The sequence below is a fragment of the Protopterus annectens genome, chromosome 7.part1 (assembly GCF_019279795.1).
Source record: "Protopterus annectens isolate FY-2018-M chromosome 7.part1, PAN1.0, whole genome shotgun sequence".
Lineage (NCBI taxonomy): Eukaryota > Metazoa > Chordata > Ceratodontiformes > Protopteridae > Protopterus > Protopterus annectens.
The window spans coordinates 514451522-514474098 of NC_056740.1; the positions used below are offsets into that span (position 1 = coordinate 514451522).

The 22577-nt window shown below is 36.4% G+C and overlaps 1 protein-coding gene across 1 annotated transcript in view; it reads left to right on the plus strand.

Annotated features, from left to right (window-relative positions):
* The window catches only part of UNC13C (unc-13 homolog C), a 4920764-nt gene that overhangs the window by 3907955 nt on the left and 990232 nt on the right, over positions 1–22577 (plus strand). The gene's annotated exons all lie outside the window — the stretch shown is intronic.

Sequence of the window (22577 nt, forward strand, 5' to 3'; positions counted from 1 at the left end):
TAAAAACTTCTGCTAAATATTTTTCTTGATATTCATTCAAAATTTTGTACATCACATATTCTACTCCATCTATTCCTGTCATGGCTTCTAAGTTTGCTGTTTTCAAAAATATTTTACTTTCTAATATAGTGATTTTTCTTTTCCATTTCCTTATTATCTTAATCTATTTTTTAAGTTCCATTTATACTTTCTTTTATTGTCATTTTAACAAATGTTTTGATAATATAATTTCTTATTGCTTGCATTATTTCTTTCTGTGTTTTTACTATATTACCTCTTATTACTCTATTATTTTCCTTCACCATTGTACTTTGTTAAGGAGCTGCTACTTCTTTTCTGCCTTGTAAAAATATCTTTATTTAATAACATCCTGCTATTTTTTTATTCATTGCATATGTTTTTTGCTTTTCTATACATTCTTCTTTATTATTTATTATATCTCTAAACATTTGATTACTAATGTCTTTATATTTACAGCTATCCAGTTTTTGTTTTGTCCCTTTCCATTCCAAAAGCTCTTTTTTATATTTTTCTTTTAAAGCTATCTACCAGCTTGTCCAATTTTTGTAAAAGCTCCTTCTATGTGATCTACCCATAACTGTAAAATTATTTTTCTTATACCTTCATTTTATTATGCTTCATTTAATATATCCTTCCTTATCTTGAACTTCTACACAAATTGCTACATGATCTGAAAAACCTGTAATTTTATTTTTATGCCTTCATGAAATATTTTTAAACTGTATGATAGCATAAAACAGTCACATTTGTTTTCAAGTAACTCTTTTTTAAGTCCACTGCTTATTATCCCATAAATACATTTTACCACTTTTTATTATTTCTGACATAACTTTGACATCTGATCCTTCTTTTTCTTATGTCTTAGGTTATAATTAAAATCTCCTACTAATATAACTTGCATGTTAACACTAACATAATATAACATTTTTCTTAAACATAATTTATCTTTCCTTTTGTATAATCTGCATATAATGCCATGATCCTGTATACTTGATTCTCCCATGTGATAGCCATTTTAACACTCTTCCTAGAATTACTAATCCATTCATCCATTCTCAACTCCTTTTCCCATGCAAAGTCCAAAATTTCTATATTTTCTTTACTTAGAATTGCTATTCCTGAAAATATTTCTTCTCCTATCTTCCATGTTACTTTTTCTTCCCAGAGCTCGTTATTTTGTATTCTTTCTTTTTCTGTCAAAATTCTTATATATTTTAATATTATGATATCCATATTAATTAATCTATACCACTCTAATACCCCTAATATTCTCCTTACATTCTTGATGCTGTTTACTCTATAACAAATGTTATTTTATTTTTCACCCTTTTCCTTTCTTGTTTTCTCCCATTCCTATATTTTTAAATTCATGTTTTCTATATTTCACACTTTTTCCAATTGAATTTATTTTCACTTTTAATTCACACCCATTTCTCTTCTCCCAATTCACTTAAATTACTTACTTCTTCTTTTTCTACTTCTTTGTTTATATTTTCCTTTATTTCTACCATAATATCTTTCTTATTTTTCTTTTGTAGTTTTTCTGTATTATCTTTTCTTACACTCTAATCTGCTATAATATTATTAATTTCCTGTGTATTCTTTTCTTATCCATTGCAATCCATGTATGAATGGCCTACCTGTTCACATTTTTTGTTTCATGACCAACTTTGCCAGAAATAAAATATTTTATCACGATTACTAATTAAATGGTCATGTTTGCCACAGAAAAAAAAAACATGTCTTTGGTTGCCTCCAATATTTCACCAAACCCCTGTTCCCTTCCACATTAATTACGCTAGGCACATGTATTATTTTTTTCATTTTGTATTTGCAATATCACTCCACATTCCCATTCCACAGTTGATAAACCTCTGTTGTCATAAATCTTTGTAACATCCATTGCTACTCTGCCGAAGTTTTTAAATAGTACCTCAAAGGGTCTCTTTCAACTTCTGTGTGAAACTGTATATGCATTCTCTTTTTTGATTCTTTATTAAATGCATCTATCACATATAAGTTCTATGGATTGCCATTCATTTTTCTTTCTACTGCTCTAAAACTTTCTTCATATACTGTGCCTCCTCAAAAACTGTCAGAAAAAGAGTCTTTATTAACTTAAATAAATGCTTGTACCTCTCTGTGTTCACTACGCAATGGGGAAATTATACTGTCCCAATTTCATACCTGTCAAGTTCTTTTTCTGCATTGCTACTTATTCTTATATAATATTTTTTTTTACTTCCATTTCCTTTTCCTCATTTCCTTTCTCCTTATTTCATGGTCTATGTGTGCAATTTCTTTTTTCTGCCCTTATTTCTTGTACTTCCTCCTTCTGTCCATTATTTCTCCCCACAATGCTGCTTTATCACTCTCTTGCTCAATTTGTGTGATCAAATTCTTTATATACACATCCTTCAACTCTCCCATCTAGATGGTTGTGGCAGTACAATCCACCTTCAATTCTCCTTTACTCTTGAAAAACTTTTGCTGAAATAAGCTCTTGGTATCAATCTCCTCCTCTTGAAACACTGAACTCTCCTTCTTGTTTTGATCCTCCACTATCACAATCTCCTTCATCAAAAATAAGTTTTCCTATGAGGGCTCAACTGCATTCACTATTGCTTCTTCCTCTTTCCTTCCACTTACACTGTCATTCTCATTGTCTTCCTCCATACTGCTTCTCTGCTTCTCTGAGCCGCCGTTCATGCTAGGATAACAAAACACCGAAAAACTTCTAAAATGAATACAACGATACTGGAGTGGCAACCAAGTAGTTTAAAATTGCACTTTTTATTCATGCTAGTATAAGAAATAGGAAGCGTGACTGCAAATTGCATCCCTGAGCACTAATTGAATAGGGATTTTTTTTACTGAAATACATATTTTATATACAATACTTATTATTTACATATTTACATTATTTACATATATTTACAAATATTTTTACACAACTAAAATCATATATTTTCTGAAGTCTTTGCCAAAACCCATTTTCCATTGAACTAAATTTCATTTATTCTTTCAGTCCATATTGTCCATGAAATATAGAACATTATTCTGTCCATTTTCTTTACTTCTTCTTGTTTGTTTACACGATAAGAAATTTAATCATATCACTATTAAACAGTTCCACATTTGTAATTTCTTTAAATCTATTACATTTACATATGTCATTCCATAATTCTTTAACTCTCATACATTTCAGAAAAACATGATCTGTTTCATACTCTCCGCGTTCATGACATGCTCTATTTTCTGTACTTTTGTAAGGCATATTTACCTTAACTGGTAACTTCCTTATAGGCAATCTCCATAGAAAATCATTACACTCATGAATCTTTTTATACTATTTAAAGTTCATCTTTATTGCATTCGTTTTCCCAGTTTCTAACTCTTTCTATGGATCAATAAAATAAAAAGCTTTAATAATACTCTGATACCCTTCTTTTCTATATTTCTCAATCTTATTCATTTTTAATTTTCATATTATAATTTTATTTTGATATTCTTGCATCTCTTCATTTATATTTTCTTTAAACCTTTTATCTATCTCCATTTTCTTCCAGAAAGCCTTATACTTATATTTAATAATAACATCTATTAAACTTTCTTTTTCTTTTATATAACATTTCAATACCCTGTATAAATTCATTGCTGATGCATGCAGAATTGGATTAATTACCCCTAATCACCCTTGTTCTTTTTTCATGTACAAAATTTTTCTCTTAACCAGATTCAAACTGGAAGCCCACATAAAAGAAAATAATATATTCATCAATTCCTTTTCATATCTTATTGAGACCATATATACATTTACCACATAGAAAATCCTTCCTAGCATCATAGTATTTATCAAATACGCTTTCTTTTATATGAAAAACAAAATGATTTCCAAAAAAAGGTTATGCATTTTATTTCAATAAATAAAAATGTTCACTGCTCTTTTTTATATACATTTTCACTGAACATAATACCTAAAACATCTATAGCTCTCATATTAAATTTGATATCTCCTATGCTTACTGCTAAACCAAACCCTTTACTTTTTTCTTTATTTATGCATAACTAATTTTGATTAATAAACACTTTCTCCATCTGTTCCTTATTACTTGTAATTATTATAATAATTGTACATTAAAGGCAACTGTAATTCATTTAACATTTTATGTCCTAGAATATCTATCATTTTATTAATTTTATTCACTACCACATACATAACCAATGCAAAAATAATGCTACTAGCCAGACAGCCTTGTCATATTCCAGAATGTATTTTTAATTCCTCACTTATCCATCCATTAACACCAGTTTTAACATAATTTTTATCATAAATTGATTTAAATACATATATTATTTTTCTACCTATATTATATGCATTCAAAATATTCCATAATGATTTATGTTGAATTCTATCGTATGCTTTACTTAACTCTCCTATCATATTTTCATCAACTTTTTTTTTTACAGTATCATCCGCTATCACTTTAATAATCCATAATGAATCTTGTTTTATTTTTCCTTTCTGTCCAAAAACAGTTTGGTCATATAATTTTTCTATTTTATTTGTTAGACTGTTAGATATAATTCTCGTGAACATCTTATAATCTATATTATTTAAAGTTATTGCTCTCCAATTCTTTATGACATCCTCATTCCCTTTTTTCCAAATAAACTTTATAACCCCTATACATTTCTCTTTATAACTGAGTCCCTTTTCCAACCATTCATTCAATACTTCTACAAATTTGGCTGTTTGCCAATACTCCAGTCCATTATACATATGGTATTCAATACCTTCCAGATCTGTTGCTGTATTCATAGTTATGTCTTTCAAGACTTCATTTAATTCATTAATACTTATATTATTTTCCAAATATTAATTATAATCCTTGGTTAACTTACCTATTTCATATTTCCTTTTATTTTTATTTAATTTCTAGCAAACAATTTTGTAACATACTGCTTAATGATTTCACTTATACCTTATTGTGTATTCAATTGCCTTTCTTGTTTATTTTTTAGCACTCTTATTATTCTTTTTTTTCTTTTACTAATCTATTTAAATAAGGTGCTACTTCTTCCTTCTTTCCTTGTACACAGCATTTTGTTTGTATAGCAACTTAGTAATCTTTACTTGATTTTTTTCATATATTTCTTTTTCTTTTTCATAAAAAGCTCTTTCTTTTTAATATGTCTTGAAGTACATCTTGTCTTAATTTTTTATATATTCTTTTCTTTCTTTCTCTTATATTCAATGCATTCTAGAAAACAAAGTTTTATATTTTTCTTTAAAACTAACCCACCAGGTTGTCCAGTTTTCAAAACGTTTTCTCATATCTAAGTGATTTTCCCATAATGTAAGTGTTATTTTTCTGTCATCTTCTTCTAATTCTTTCTCATTTAATCTTTCATTTCCTTTCCCTATTTTTATATAATCTTCCTTTTGTTGCACTTCGCTAAATGATCAGAAAAATCCAGTGCTTTTTATTCATTGTTGCCCAATCTTTAAATTGTCTGATACCAAAAACAATTTCAGTCATAATCTCATTTCTTCTATAAGTCCAATGTCTATTTTCCCATGCATTTATTTTGCCACATTTCATAATTTCATTCACTATTTTAACATCATATCCTTTCTTCTTGTTTATTCTCTAATTACAATTAAAGTTTCCTACCAATATTATATCTATATTAACACATGCATAATTTAGAAGCTTTCTAAACATTTCTTCCCTAACTTTTATTGTAACATATGCATATATGGCTTTAATTCTAAAAAACACTTTTATTCAATCTAAAATCTAATACAGTAATGCATCCAAATTCCACTATTGTCTCATCTAATACTTTGATGTTCTCTTGACATAATATATATATACCAGAACACATTTCTTTTCCCATATTCCATATGATTGATCCGTTCCACATTTTTTTTTTATGTACATTCTTTCTCTGTAAATAATCGAATATTTTCTAATATGATAGCATGAGCATCTAACAAAGCATACCATTCTAGTATACCTATTCTCCTCTCAACATTTTCATACTATTGATATGCACAGCTAATATTTTCAGTTTTTAGCAGAAAAAGAAGGGGAAAAGGAAAAAAAATGATCTTATCCTTTACCTTTCTTGATCGATTTAATTGACATGCATTTATATTTTCTTCACATTTCTTTAACCCTTTTCCCTATCAAATTCTTCCTTCCTTTAACTACTTGACAATTTATATTTTTTCACTTGTGTCTTTCTTATTCTCTTTTATTTCTTTTCTCTTTGACATTATTTTCTATAGCGTAATCTGTCTCATTTTTATCTGCACCTTCCTATATTATATTTTTTTTACTTGTCCCACATCTTGTATATTTTCTTCAACTTTAATTTGATGTCCATCATTATCACAGTTTAACCATGCATGTCCAGTATTGCCACATTGTTTTACACCAAATCACATTTTTTTGCCTCTTGTCCTGTCTTTCCAAATATAAAACATTTCCTTTTATTACAGTCACAAATTAAATGATCAGAATAACCCAATTAACAAGGAATAAATAAAAACAACACTGTGGAATCTCGCAAATTCCAGTATATCCCAGGTAGAGTGATTTTAGAATTAGTATATTTAAGTAGTAGGGGAGTGTTAGTAATACACCATATGTCAAGAGGATGCAGCAGTGTGAAATCCCACCCAGAAGTGCCTTAGAAAGTGTTCCAGCAAGTTTCAACTTGCTATTTTTCATTTGTAGTTTTTATGTAGTTTTGATGTGTATATTTTTTCTTTGTCTGGTTTCTGTGCTTCTGCCATATTAATACCACCATTGTATTCCCCAAAGTCATCTAGATATATTTAAAGTTACTAATGGAATGATGTACTGTTCAGGATTAGTTTCATGCATTATGCGCACTGCATGTCAGTACAAGCTTATTTTCTCCCATGAATCTGAACAAGACAAAGTGACATCAAAATATTTATGTATCCTACCTCTCAACTGTTCAGATTTTCACAGAATGTCCAGATTTTTGGCTCATATTTTTGATAGCCCCTCATAAAAACTGTGGTTTTCTGGCAAATCACTGGAATGAACTGAGGATTGAAGTCACTAAATAATGACATACATTTGAGTTTCAGACATCAGATCCTTCAGAAGATTTATTTATTTCATATTTGTTTATTTTACATTTGTTTCCCGGGGAGGAGCGACAACAGAACTGTCCATTTTCAGTGGAGACCTGAGAAGAAAAGCTCTAGAACAATTGCTAACATACTATACATAAGATATTTACATAAGCACAGTGATTTAAACATACAGTTATATTGCATAAGATATTTACATAAGCACAGTGATTTAGACATACAGTTATAAAATACAGCAGATAACATGATTGCATAAGATATTTACATAAGCATAGTGATTTAGACATACAATTAAAAGTATAGCATGTAGAAAGTTGACTGTTGTTTGATACAGAATGTTTAGTAGAGATAATCTCGAAGAGGTAATGAAGATAAGTGAAGAAAGGAAAAACTAAAAAATACTAGCCAGATAATCTTGAAGATGTATTGAAGATAAGGGAAGAAAGGAAAAACTAAAATCACTAGCTAGATAATCTTGAAGATGTAATGAAGACAAGAGAAGAAAGGAAAAACTAAAAATACTAGCCAGGTTTGTTTTAACATACCCTGTTACACAAGCAACTTTCTAAGTTTATAAGAGCAATATTTAATGTCCTTACTTTTGGGCCTTTATCCCCTCAATCTGTTGGGATATGTCCAGATTTCTTGTACTAAGAGGTTGAGAGGTATGGAATGGATGTATGTATGAATGAATGATGACTAAAGGAATGCCATGTCATGATGCTATATCTATGAGGAAGAGAATCAACCTTTTTATTTATGTATGAATGTACAGACATTTGTCCTGGCCGCAGTATGAAATATTCAGAAGATCGCACTTTTAAGTAATCAGATATATAAAGGCTGCTGCTGGACATTCCAGTATGGCAGGATGCAAAATTGATGATATACTATGATCAGGAAAAGACATTTGAAACTAAGGAGGGTAGCATGTGAAAGTGATAATGAGATCTCTTCAATAATCTGCAGTTCGATTTGGAAGATGAAGAAGATAAAGAAGTACAGGGGTATGAGAAGACAGACATTTCTAAGTAGAAAGGAGGTGGTCCAGTCAAGGTCTAGCTTGCAGTAATAAATTCAGTACCAGCAGAGATGCAGGAGAGAAGAACAAGGCAACAGTCATGAAGCAGAGGATATTTTGGCATTTTTTTGTGGAACATTCCCTTATAGGTTCATAGGTTCATAGGTGTGTACTAGGCTAATGGCCCTGGAGCCTTTACAAGCCTAGCCCATAGGATTACCCTGGCATTGTGCCACCCGACCTTAGTTTCTGGTGCTTCTGTTGAGTAGAGCCACTGGAGTGATCCCTGGGGTGAATTTTCTATTTCCCATCCACTCATCAAGATTTTTCTTGAAGAGGCCAGTGAGATGCTCTGTTTGACATGTATGGGAAGCCTATTCCATAGCATGGGCAGTCTCTGGGTTATGAACGTGTCCTTCCAGCATGTTCTGTTGATTGTGGTAATGAGGTTGAGGTCTCTGCAGTGTGTGGTTTGGAGGGATTGGGTTTTCTTTAGATGTAGCATTTCTAACAGAGCTGGGTCAGACATGGCTTTGTATGTCAAGTAGAGATCGCCTCTAAGTAGGCGATATGAGACAGAGAATAGTTGGATTTTTTTGAGTCTGTCCATATAGGGCAAGTGTTTAAGGCCTAGGATCCTCTTTGTGATGTACATTTGCTGCCTCTCCAGTTGTTGCAGGTGTCTAGTGAGATACATGCCAAATGGGGATTTGGCCATATCAATGTAGGCTGTATGAACCACCTTGCCTTCATCCACAGCTCTGGTGACTGACTCAAAGAAGTCAACCAATTTGAGCAGGCATGATCTACCCTTCACTAAACCAAAGTTTGTGGGATCTAGAGTTTGGAAATTCCCTATATCCTTTTTTATTAGGTCCATGATGATGCGTTCCATAGCTTTGCATATCAGACTTATCAGGCTAATGGGGCAATAGCTCCCAGGGTCTGTAGTCGCTCCTGCTTTGTGGAGAGGGATGACTATAGCAGTGCTCCATTCGGTAGGGACAATGCCTGAGGTGAGGCTGTGATTGAGCAGGGAACACAAGTGAGGTGCCAGTTCACTCTGTAGTTCATGTAGAATGCAGCCAGGGATATTGTCAGGTCCCATAGAAGCTGTATTTCTGACCTGGGACAGTGATGTTTTAACCTGTGCAGCAGTAATACTGGGAGCCTGGTAATCTACTGGTATTGTGATTGTTCCTTTGTGGGGGAAGAGAGGGGTAAAGTTGGCACTGAATCTGTCGGCCAGTATATTAGCAATATCTGTTGGCTCGGTACAGGCGGTACCATTGTAAAGTATCTCAGAGCAAATCAGGGTATTGCCGTGGAGGTTCTTTACATAACTGTAGAAGGCCTTATGGTTGTCTTTACTATCTGCTGCAATTCTGTTTTCATAGCTAGCTTTAGAGGATTTGATGAGGGATCTCAACGTTTTGTTGAGGATTATAAGGGAGTTTCAGCTATTGCGGTGGTGTGGTAGCGTTGTCGCCTCACAGTAAGACGCTGTCCGGTTCGATTTTCAGCTAGAGCGTCTTCTGCATGGAGACATGCTTGAATGGGCATACCTTCGTTGATGGTTGTGCGTCAGGGCTGGCAACGTGGCACGTAAAAATCTACTGCCAATCATTAGCGGACCGGAGTTCTGCTGTGGCGACCCCTAACCGGGAAAAGCCGAAAGACACAACGACAACTTTATTCCACATCAGTTTCCTCCTTCTGTTTCAGAGTTTGTTTATGGTAGGGGACCACCTGATTGGCTTCCTTTTTTTTGGTGAAGAGTGTCTTTGTTCTGTTGAGTGTGGCGAGATCCATGCATTTGTGTACGTGTTCGTACAGTGCATTGGTGTATGATTCGGTGGTCATGCAACTATTGTCCATTTGCGTGGGTGCCGTGATGTTAGCCACCTCTGTTCTTAGGAGCCCAAAGCTAGCTTTGGAGAAGTTTTTCATGGTGGTTACCTTTACTGGGGGGTGGGTGGGAGGGATGTGGATTTCCAAGGTGATTAGTTTGTGGTCGGATCTAACCAGGGAGGTGTTGTGGTCAGATCTAACCAGGGAGGAGTTGACTATTGGTGTAGAGCAATGGTTGCCCATGTTAGTAATGACCAGGTCAAGGATGCTGCTACCTCTAGTGGGGGTAAGAACAATCTGATCCAGGGCATTGGAATTAATATATTCCAGGAAACTTTGGGTAAGTGTATTGGTACATGAGTAGTTTTCCCCATTAATGGAGGGGTAGTTGAAGTCACCCAATATGAGAATGTTAGGTTGGACCCTAATATTCTCCAGGGTGGACATGGAGGAATATGGAGTGAGTGTCTTGGGACATGGTTGGAGACCTATAACAGAATCACTGTCTTATCCAATGTTAGCTATACCTGAAGTATCTCTGATGCTTTATGTTGGGCTTCCAGTCTTGAGGTTTTATCATCCTTTATGAATATGGAAACACCACCAGCTTTCTAGCTTCAGTCCAAGTTCTGGGGCAGAAACGTGTGAAATGAGTTATAGCCTGGTATTGCAGGGGTGCTTTCTGCTACCTTGAACCAGGTCTCTGTTACAGCACAGATGTTGATGTTCTTCATTTTAAGGAGTGCTTCGAGTGAGTGCATTTTGAGATTTAGACTTCTAGCACTGAGCAGCATGACCCTCAGATTGCATTTGTTTGTAGCTGTTACAGTGATAATTTGATCTTTGGAACACCACCTAAAAAGTCACTATAGGAGTGGCAAGAGACTTGGCCAGTATCCAGAATCCCAGGGGTAACAGATGCAGACCATCTTTGGCAAAGCATTGAGGTCTGTCAATCATGTCATTCCAGGCAGACAGATACTGGATCCCCTTAGAATGACACCAGAAATGTATCCAATTGTTGAAATCAATCATTTTCTGCTTGTAATGTGGTATCATTCTGGGTGATGGTAGGATGCTGCTCAGGGCTAAAGTCATACCCACCTGGGCTACATAATCCAAGAGCTTGTCCATGTTTCTTTTTATGTAGTCCAGGGAGGTACATCTCAGGTCATTCACATTCACATGTACAATGACAGAGTCATATTTGTACCTATTGTTGAGGGACCTGAGTGCATGCATTATATGGTGGATCCTGGCACCTGACAGGCAGCTGACTGTTACTTTCTCCTTATTTAACCTAGTGAGTGGGACATCAGTGTGCCTCAATATCGAGTCACCTATGGCTAGTGTGCTGGGCATGCTGTTTTGCCTTAGGGGCTTTGGTTGAGTGGCACACTGTTTAGAAGAGTTATGTGTCTTGTGATTAGTGTTGTGTTGTGTTGTGGTGGTCTAGTGTGTTTCTGCCTTGGAGGTATCTGCTATTTAGGTAGATTTTTATTGAGAGCCTCCGTGAAGGTGGGTGTGTGGTTTGTGTTTTTATGTGAAGCCAGTGCTGATGTGTGCTCTGGAGGGCTATGTGTTCCATTTGGTGTGGTGCAAGTGTTAACCTTCTCCTCTTGACCAGCTATTCCAGTCTTGGCTGGAGAGTGCATGGCTTACAATTTGGATATATAAGTGCATCTCTCACAACTCTGAGTCTTGGGAGGTAAGAGGAGAGGGTTGTTGTTGTACATGAGGCAATTGCTACATTGCCTCAGGATGCCCAAGTTTACCAGGTTAACAGGAGAAAGCACAGGGAATTGACCTTTAGATATGCCTGGAGGGATGGGCATTAATAATAAGTACTTGAGCTGTTCCCTTGTAGAACGTTTAGTGCTGGTAGCACTTTTGTGTGCTACAATAATTGCTACAAGAAGTCTGGTAAAGTGCTAGACTAATAAGCTAGTAAAAGTGCAGGAGAGGAGAGAACTAACAGATCTAAGGGAAAAATTGAAGAGCAGACTTTGGCACCACTCAGAAGCTTACAAACAGTCCTGGATACAGCAAATCTGTATCTGGACTAGACTAGTTACAGGAAAGATGGGAAACAAGCGCAATGCAGGATTTTAAACCAGAAAGTTGAAAGATATGGAAACACTGCTCAAACAGCCAGTAAACTATAAATGCTGGGCCAGCAACCACTCCTCTTGTGGTAGATAGGCTACCTAGTGCTAACCACTCCCACTGGTAAGCTAGAAGACTTCCCTCCAACACATAAAGGCTTGGGGGGATCAGAAGCTTACACACAGTCCTGGATACAGCAAAGCTGTATCTGGACTAGACTAGTTACAGGAAAGGCAGGGAAAGTGCAAACACTGGCTTTTAGACCAGAAGGTTGAAGGAGATGGAAAAAAACAGCTTCATATTAACCCATTTCTCTGCCAGAGAAATCAGTGTACCAGACTGTTGCATCACTGGGACTAGTGGAATCATTTGATGTGGGCAGTGGGAGTCTTTTAATTATTTTTCATAACCCCCATTTGCCACAGCTGTGACTTTTGCTAGTGCAGTCGTGCTTTCACAGTGCTGATCCTTCAAATGCAGCAACCCACTTAATAAAAGTGTATTGGCTAGAATTTGATTTGGGTCTGACGCAGTCCGTGGGACAAAAGTGCTTAACCTTATCAAAATACAGTCTTGATTTTTGATGGCATTTTATTGGCATTATTTTATGTTGTGAGTTTTGATTTTTAATACAATCCAGTCCATAAGTAGAAACAATCCATAAATCCTCCCTCACAGTGTCAGCTGACAATTTATGCTCCTCCCCCAGGCCAGATCTTGCAGTGCTTCAGTGGCTAGTCAAACCCAACCTACCTGGTACAAAAATCAGAAATGTGTTTCTCTTTACTAAAGTAAATACGTTCCTAATGCAAATGTAACTGAATTTTTTACAGTGTTTCTGTTTTGGCCAGAACTGTTAAGGCCACATGCACTGATCACTCATATACCTCCTTTTTCATCTGAAAAATAGTTTCTTAAGTTTTCTGCTTTCTTTTTTTTATTTAATACAAAAAATACCTACTTTTTTCACTTCACACAGCAGCTGAGCATTAATAACTCCTGAAGTTTCTTGTCTTCTTGTATTTCCGTATTTATGTTTCTAAAGCCCCTGCCCATTAAAAGTAGGGAAGGTTTCTGTCAGTGACTACTTTATCACATCTTAGTTGCAGAGGTTTATTTTTTCTCTCTCTCCCTCCGAGATCATTGCATAACTTTACCAAACGAGCAGTCATCTTGGAGTTTGTTATATGAAGAAGGACGTACAGAGTACTCCCCTTTGTTAGGTGCAAGAACTCTGTAGATCAATCACAAACAGCAGAAAACTCTTTGTTTTTATTTGTGTGCGAGAAGTCTCAGTCAGTTACCTTCTTACAGACATACTGCAATAAAAATAGTCTGGGTCTGAACATACTGCATTCCTTTGTACTCTTACAAATTAAAATTTCAATAAGTACACTACAGCCAGTATTCCAACTTTGCTATTCAACAACAGCTTCTGTTCCTTCTGTGCTAGAAACCATGGTTTTATCTTCAGAAAGATTTGCCATATTACCTGCTCTGCATTATAGATATAAATAGATGTGCAAAAGAAATCCAAGTATTTATCCTAACAAATTGTATTTATTAATGTGTGCTCTATATGGAGGCTTAGCTAGCAGACTTTGCTTCACTTTCTTTTTCTTGTCACCTAAAATGTCAACATTGCCCTAATTTTGTACATTTTAACTTTTCCTAAACCACCCATTAGAAGCATTAAAGCCTTATTTAGATGAATATAAGACACTTGCTGTGGGACCCTCTCCAAAACAATAATTTCAACTGAGGCCTGAGTACAAAATGAGTTTACAGTGCTATATTTCACACTACATCTGTCACCCTGCTAAACTTTTTGAAGCTGTCATATCATGTGTGACATGCTACAACATTATCTAAGCAGATAAACATTTGAATTTACAGCTTATCTTAGGATCATAGGATCATAAGAAATTACTAGACTATTGGCCCCGAGTCCCTTATAAGCCTTGCCTAGAATTTAGCCCATGTTTAGACAAGTCAGCACCCGATGCCCCTGTCCAGCAGGGGCATAGGTGGAATCCCAGGGGTGTATTTTCTGTTTCCCATCCATTTATCCAGGTTGGGCTTAAAAAGGGGTAAAGAGATACTGTGCTTGACTCTGCTCCAGAGATGGGGGAGTCTCTAGGACACAAATCTGTCCCACCAACAATTCCTAGTGATGTCACAGACCAAGCTGAGGTTGTGCGTGTGGGTTACTTGAGTGGAGCTTGACTTGCGGATATGCAGCCGTCCCATCAAGGTTGGGTCCGAGATTGTCTTGTATGCCAGACAGAGGTCACCTCTGAGGAGTCTGTATGAAACTGAATACAGGGGACAGGGCTTTTAGCCTACCTGTGTAGGATGGATGTTTGAGGCCCTGGTTTCACCCGTTGAGGAACCTCTGTGGTCTCTGCAGCTGCTGCATGTGCTTTGTGAGGTACATGTCGAAAGGGGCATTGTACTCAATAATGAGTCTTATAAGGGAAGAATAAATGGATGTTATGACCTCCTTATCCCTGAATGAGATACCCTTACTTATGAGCTGGGCCATGTAGAAAGCTTTCCATACAACAGAAGCAACATGGTGGTCAAAAGTCAGATTGCTATCAACCTGGGTGCCCAAATGCTTCACGACTGATTATGTGCTTAGGACATAATCAGGTCATTATACTATATCATTGCATAGCTAATTCATTTGCAACTTTCAGAATAAAATTAACATAAGTTTGTGTTTGTGTGCTTGCAGTGATAATTATTTAAAATATTCCACAGCTACTCAGATCAGTCTTTTGTTAGATACTGATATTTTTAACAAGTAACAATGAGCAAAGGCAGAACCAAAGGGTAAAAGCTCCTGTGGTTCCAAGAGATAGACAAAAAATCAATAAAATAAATATCGTCCACAGAGGCTAAGCATGGCAAGTTACTACTGGCATTAATGCAGCACTAAATAGTTCGTACTGAATGAACGAATACGCGGACTTCTATAAACAGTCCAAATTTATTAAAACAATGTTAGCACTTTCACCTCAAAGGCTTCATCAGACTAAAACACAATAAATTTCCATTCATTTAAATAGTGTAGCATGTTCACCCATAGGTTGAAACAGCTTCTGACATCATCCACTAATATTTAAACACGGAACTCTAAATAATTCAAGCTAAAATGTAATAATTCGCACCTTTTCGTTTTCTGCTATACAGATCATTAAACCTAGTCAGCGGGGGGGTGACACTGAAACTTATACAGAAGAGAAAAGTGTGAATTAAGATGGATCATCAGATGTAGAGCTGATAGAATACCAGGCTTGAATGACAAGGTTCCCCTTAAACCTATCCTTCGGAGCAGAAGGTTAACCATATATAAATGAAGGGGAGTTCAGATGTCTTCCCTGTTTATTTTAAGTTAGTTAGAATGGTTGTTCACCACTTTTTCAGGGATAGTATCTGTATGTATTTTGTAAATGTATTTTATGTCATGTGCAATATATGTATTTTTGTCCTTTACATTGTCACCATCTAATAGGGTACAATCTTATGATTGGAATTATATATTGATTCCTATAGCATAGTTGTCTGTGACCCGTTGGCTATCGAATGTTTTTTCTTTATGAAAGAAATGTTTACATTATAGGCATAGTACTATGCTTTTTGGACTCTATTGCTATATTCACTATTTATGTCTACTTTTTATGTACACAATGCATAGTCGCACGCATGTAATATATTTTAGAATCTTTAAGTTGTGAAGATATTCCTACTTGGCATTCTGAAGTGTAGATTTAGTTTTACATGCCTTGTGGTTTTGACACCGACTTGGCTAATCAGCCTTTTTTGCTGTATTTTGTATGTCATATATCGTCATTACGGTGTTTTAACATTTTTATTTTTGCATTGAATGTTTTAAAGTTATTATTAAGTGAGCATGTGAATTATTATATTTTGGCTTGAATTATTTAGAGTTCCATGTTTAAATATTAGTGGATGATGTCAGAAGCTGTTTCAACCTATGGGTGAACATGCTACACTATTTAAATGAATGGAAATTTATTGTGTTTTAGTCTGATGAAGCCTTCGAGGTGAAAGCGCTAACATTGTTTTAATAAATTTGGACTGTTTATAGAAGTCCGCGTATTCGTTCATTCAGTACGAACTATTTAGTGGTGCATTAATGCCAGTAGTAACTTACCATGCTTAGCCTCTGTGGATGATATTTATTTTACTGATATTTTTAAGCTTACTCCTCACCTTACACTGATAGTTTTTCAGCCCTTCTCCCTGTGGAGGAGGGATCCATAAGTTCCTGGTTAAGCCTGTCCTGACAGCTCTCTTCTCCATTCTCCCTATCTGCTACTTCCACCCCCACCCCCTGGTTATCTTCATTAGTCAGCCCCCTCCTACAGTGTTATCTCTAATCAAACTCTCTACTACCTAACTCACATTCATTTTATCCTGTAGCTGTTGTACCTCCTCTACCCCTCTGTTCATTCTGCCTGCACAGCAAGTAAGTTGAGCAGTATCCCCAGTTTGTCCCCATTACAAATTGGCTAACTCACAACACTAGCTAAAGTGTAGTTTACCCCTGCCCCCTCCAGCTATTGTATTCCTAACTTTAAAATGTCCCTAGAAATACATTCACTATAGGACTCTTACTATAAAATTGTATTAAAAAATTGCAAATCTATAGCTAACAAAATTAAGTGCTAAAACTGGTGTAATTTAAGAGCTAAAATACTTACCTTACAGCTCTAGGAAGCCCTAGGAAACCTTGTTAATTGCAATAGCCCCACTCCATTCGCCGTCACTTCGCTCGGGCTCATTTCGCTCCCCTCCCTGTCCCCTATTCTCACCTGCCTCCACTACCTCTACATTTATAGTAAAATAGCCACTCCCCCACTTACTACATCCAGTCAGCTTTCATCTAGGTTATTTCACCACACCCCTTTCCTCTGTCTACATTCTACTAGCACCTATCAGCTTTTATCTGGCATTCTTCCATCCCCTACCAGTATAGTTAACTCCAACCTTTCTTCTGGTGTTGTATCACCAGGAAATACAATTCCTTAACGCAATAGCTGTATCCCTAACAATGATCTATTCCCCTCTCCTACCCCTCCTGCTGGTCCCATACCTAATTACCTTGTATGAAAACCAGTTTCTCATGGGAATTCAAGTCCCAAAGGCCATACTATCACCCCAGCTGTAAATCTTCTCACCTTCAACCATACATATAATACCGGGTCCTGCTCAACGTCTTGTTCACTCTATCAAGACACCTACCCCTAGCACATTAGCCCTAGTTCCAGACACTACTACAAACTTATCAATAAATACCTGAAGCTTATCACTAAGTACAGACCTAGCCTAATACTTGGTGGTGACATTCACCCCAACCCTGTCCCATCCACTTCTGATATATATACCCCCTCTACTAGTAACCTAAGCTACAGTCCTACAATCAATAAACCAACTAACTCCCTCCTAGCCTGTCATCTCAATATTAGAAGCATTACAAACAAGGTACATGAACTGCATGCACTCCCGGCTGTCCACTCCCCTGAGATTCTCTGTCTATCTGAAACCTGGTTAAAACCTAACACTACAGACAAGGAAATGTTACCACCTGGGTATAACATACACAGGCTGGGTCGTGTCTCCAGGAAGGGCTGGGGGTGGGGGGTTAGCTATACTCTACAAATCTGAATTAAATGTGACCATAGATGTAACACAACCACCGCAGATTAATAACTCAAAATTCTTGCAACTAGATTGCAACTAAACAAAAGTAAATGCATTAATATCATCTGCATGTATATTCCCCCAAGTAACAATATAACTACACTTGAAGACACCCTGCATTGACTATCATGTCATTACCCTCAAGAAACCCTACTACTCGGAGATTTTAACATAGACTGGGGCACCTGTTCCTCAGAATCCCCATTAACCCATATTAACCTGCATTCTTTTAATCAAATCATATCCGCCCCTACCATGCCAGGTAAACCCAACCAAAAGAAAGCTTACTCGATTGGGTACTCATAAATAGTCATCCCCAACTGTACACTGCTAGTACCCTCCCCAATGACCTAAGTAACCACCTTCTCACTTATATAGTTAAAGCACAAATCCATTAATCTCCAACAACCCTTACTCAGAAAAGTTAGAAACAAAAAAGACTTTGGCCCTGCCAAATTCCAACAAGAACTTCACTTATGTAACTGGTCTATTCTAAAACACCTCTCCTTAGAGGAGGCAGTTGCAAACTTTAATAACAAATTTCTTGAGATCCTAGATTTCCATGCACCTGCTCATTCAAAGAGAGGAAAAGCATAAACTGCACCATGGCTTTCTAAAGAGTCTAGACTCAAAATTACCTGTAGAAACAAATGATGGGCTTTATGGCGTTCTACTAAAGACCCCCAAGATCAAATTCAATATAGGCAATCTAGGAACGAAACCAAAAAATCCATTTTACAAGACAAAAAACAATACTACTGCAACTTACAGACAGTAAATCAAAACAACCCTCAGAAGTTTTGGGCAGGATTGAATAGTCTACTTCATCCTGGACAAACTTCTACACCATCCCAGCTGCTACTATTGATAACCCCCCCCCCCCGAGGATGTTTCAGATAGTTTTATCGGATTCTTTACTGAGACAATTCAAGCCCTAGCAAGCCAACTACCTCCTAGCTCCCCTGGTCCTGAAAGTGCCACCCCTAGAAACCTACTCTCATTTGCTTCCTACCAGTGACCACATCACTTATCCGTACCTTGATCAAAAAATTAAAACCCACCACACTATCTGCTGATCAACTCCCCGCTGAGTACCTTCAAAAATCATCTGATGCTATTGCCTAACCAGTATCAATAATAATTAATCGAACCATAACAAAAGCTAGAATTCCCACCATCTGGAATATATCCTATGTAATCTCACTTCATAAACGAGGCAGCTCTACTGAATTCTCCAGTTATAGACCAATAGTCATACTCTCTCCACTTGCAAAGATTATGGAAAAATGTATTCACAGACAACTCATGCACCACCTAATCCAGAATCACCTCATGGCAGATACCCAACATGGCTTCCGTCCACACCACAGCACTACTTCAGCCCTACTAGCTTTCACCAACACCGTAAACCACAATCGCAACAACAATCACATATCCTACGCCCTCTTCTTGGGTCTTTCCAAGGCATTTGACATGGTTAACCACCAACTTCTAAATACACACCCTGCAAACATTCTGTCTAGATACTAAGACCCTTCAATGGTTTACATCCTACCTGAATGGGAGACAGCAGGCTGTTCTTTGGCAGAACAAACTCTCTAACCTACTACCCAACACCCTTGGAGTACCACAAGGCTCTATACTAGGGCCCCTGCTGTTTTCCATCTTCATTAATGATTTATATACTGTCAGCTGTATCCAATACGCTGATGACTCCACCCTGATCTGCTCTGCCATATCTCCAACAGACTTATGGTCTGTTACCCAGTCCACCTTCAACACTATAGAAAAATGGCTTTCTGAACGTTGTTTGATACTAAATCCCCCAAAAAACTAAAATGCTGTTATTCTCACCAACGCAAAGGTCTCCTGCTTTTATCTTTACCATAAATGCAAATGATGGCACATTAATCTCCCCTGACCCCTCTACAAAACTACTAGGTGTCATTATAGATAACAATCTAAAATCGACCTACATGTAAACCGATCGATGAAAACCATCAATAAAAAACTTGGGTCACTTTACAGAATAAAAGCCTTTCTAACCCCTCCAGCTAAAATTGCCATAGCTCGCTCTCACCTTCTCTCAACACTTCTGTGTGCATCCCTATACTCTCTAATATAAACAAAACTGTGCTTAACAAACTCTCAACCTGCTATAACCACATTGCCAAGTTTGCCACTGGGCTGCCTTTTAGGACACATCATTGCATCAATCTTAACCAGCTTGGTTGGCTTGAACTACCCAGTCTAATACAGTATAACCAACTGATCATGGCTTATAAAATCCTTTATAATCTGGATAATACTCCTGCACTTAAAAATCTTATCACCCCCTATCACAATCCGCAACTGCTTCGATTCTCTAACAGACTACTAATTCAGACAAGCAAAATTAACAAGGCAGCTGGTGACTCTCTCTTTGCAAACTCTGTAGGCAGATCCTGGAACTCACTTCCAGCTGGCATTATTTTACTCTCCTCCCTAGGTCACTTTAAAACTAGACTCAAACAACATCTGGCACTAAACTGACTATGTCAGTGTATCACACCTGGCTAACTCTCGTCTAAATTGTGTAAAATCTATTAATCAGCTACTGTTTAATTTACCCCTGGCTTTCACCAGGGTTTAACTCTTAACCTGTGGAACATATTTATTATTGTTCGCTTATGTACTCTTTGTCAAAATTATAATTGTGACATGTTTTTAATGTTTGTGTTTACCTTGGAGCTTTTCTCCCCGGGCCTCCGCTGAAAATGGACATCCAGTCGAACTATCCCAGTCAACAAATGTAAAATAAAATAAAAATAAATAAATAAGTAATTTTCTGCTGAATGCATTATGTGCAATATCTTGTCCTAATTTATTGCAATTTGCATTTATTGACCTCTTCTCTGTACTTTTAAATGTATTTTGTCAGTTTTCTAATAGCTGCTGTGCTGATTGTCATATTAGTTTAAATCATTTGCTTAAAGGTCTATAACTTTGTACTGAATGTTTGTTTTGCTGTTGCAACAAAGTTCTAGCTAAGCTGCAGTTTACAAACTAAGAAAAAAAAATAGAAAATTTATAAAATACGTATTACTGCAAAATGTGAGTGAGAAACTTCCAGTGCAGTAGGGTGCCCTTACGTTAATTTGGAAACTGCTTGCTATCATTCTTGCCAACAAAAACATTATTTATTTATTTGTTTGTTTGTTTAATTACTTATTTGTATATTTATGTAACTGCAAGGCATTTATTCCTAGCAACAAATCTGAAGACTGTAAGCAGTTCCAAAAATCATCATGGAAATTGAAAGGTGTGAAATACTTCAGAACAATCCAAAACTGGATGAAGGTGTCATAGGATTTATCCACAACTGGTGTTGTTTGATCACAAGTGTGAACAAATCCAACCATAGGAAAATCATGAGATACCTACACCCAGTCATGGATTATTGCTATTCTACAATAATAGCATTTAAGAAAGAAATTGGTTATATTTCTTAATTAATCTCTTTGTATAAGGGCACCTTTGTGTTAGTTTTCTGCCTGTGCTACATGTACAGAGCATTCATATGGCATCTGCATCTGCAATCTTGCACAGCACATCAAAGCAGTACAAGAGAGGGGAGTTAAAAGACAGAGGATCCTCTGTCTCTGTAATTTCTTTAAAACAAAATCACTGGCTTATTGGTTGGCTTCTGTGTTAAGAATTCTGGATAAAGCCAAAAATAACAGAGGGCCAAAGGGTAGAATGATCCCTTGGTAACCACAATGCAAATGAAATAAATACATTAAAAATGCAATACAACAACAGGTTTTGGCATCAGCATGCATTTTTCAGAAATGTATGAAGTATAAAACTATAATGTCTGGCACTGTCGATTGAAAAAAATCCTCAGTGAGTTACTAGAAAATTAAATAATTTACTTGGGACAGGGCAAAAATATGAGGAAATCAGAGACATTCCAGAAAGGTCTAGGCAGTTGAGAAGTATGGTTCCCTGCTGTATAGCTGATCATATTTCTGGTAATCATAAGCCTCAACTGTCTAGCCTTCTGCAGAATGTCCCTGATATGCCTGTTATTTTTGGTCTGTCTCACATGAAATATTTTATTGCTGAAATAAAACAGCATATTCCAGTATAAAGCTGATCATTCAAGAAGACTTCAGCAACCAGAATTCTTTCTTTCTTTTGGGACACGCTCAATTTACAAGCAAATCAGTGTACACGGTTTTGAACACCGTTTATTTTATAATGTGGAATAACTGACATTTACTGCAAAAGTATCAATATATACATATACATAGATAGATAATTGGATAGGTATTGCACTGCATACAAAAAAGCCCGTTACGTTTTAGGGATTTTTTTTTGTTACCATTTCTAAGTGCATGTAAAATATCTATTACTTATACTATTGTTTGTAGCTGGCACAATGTTCCCTGGAATTTAACTACAAGAACCCCCTGGATCAGCTAGTGAATGCTTGTGCCAGAGGATTAGACACACTGGACATAATACTCACTAACATGGGTGAGTTTTGCACCCCCCCCCTTGTCATGTCCACATCAGTGAGGTCAGACCATAAAGCTGTCCCCTTCAAAATAAACATCAACCTGGAGAACACAACTAAGCCAGTACCAGTTAGTTGCAGTTAGAAACTATCATAAAGCAAACTGTATCAGAATTTGTCAAAATATTAGGTTCTTGCAAACTCCA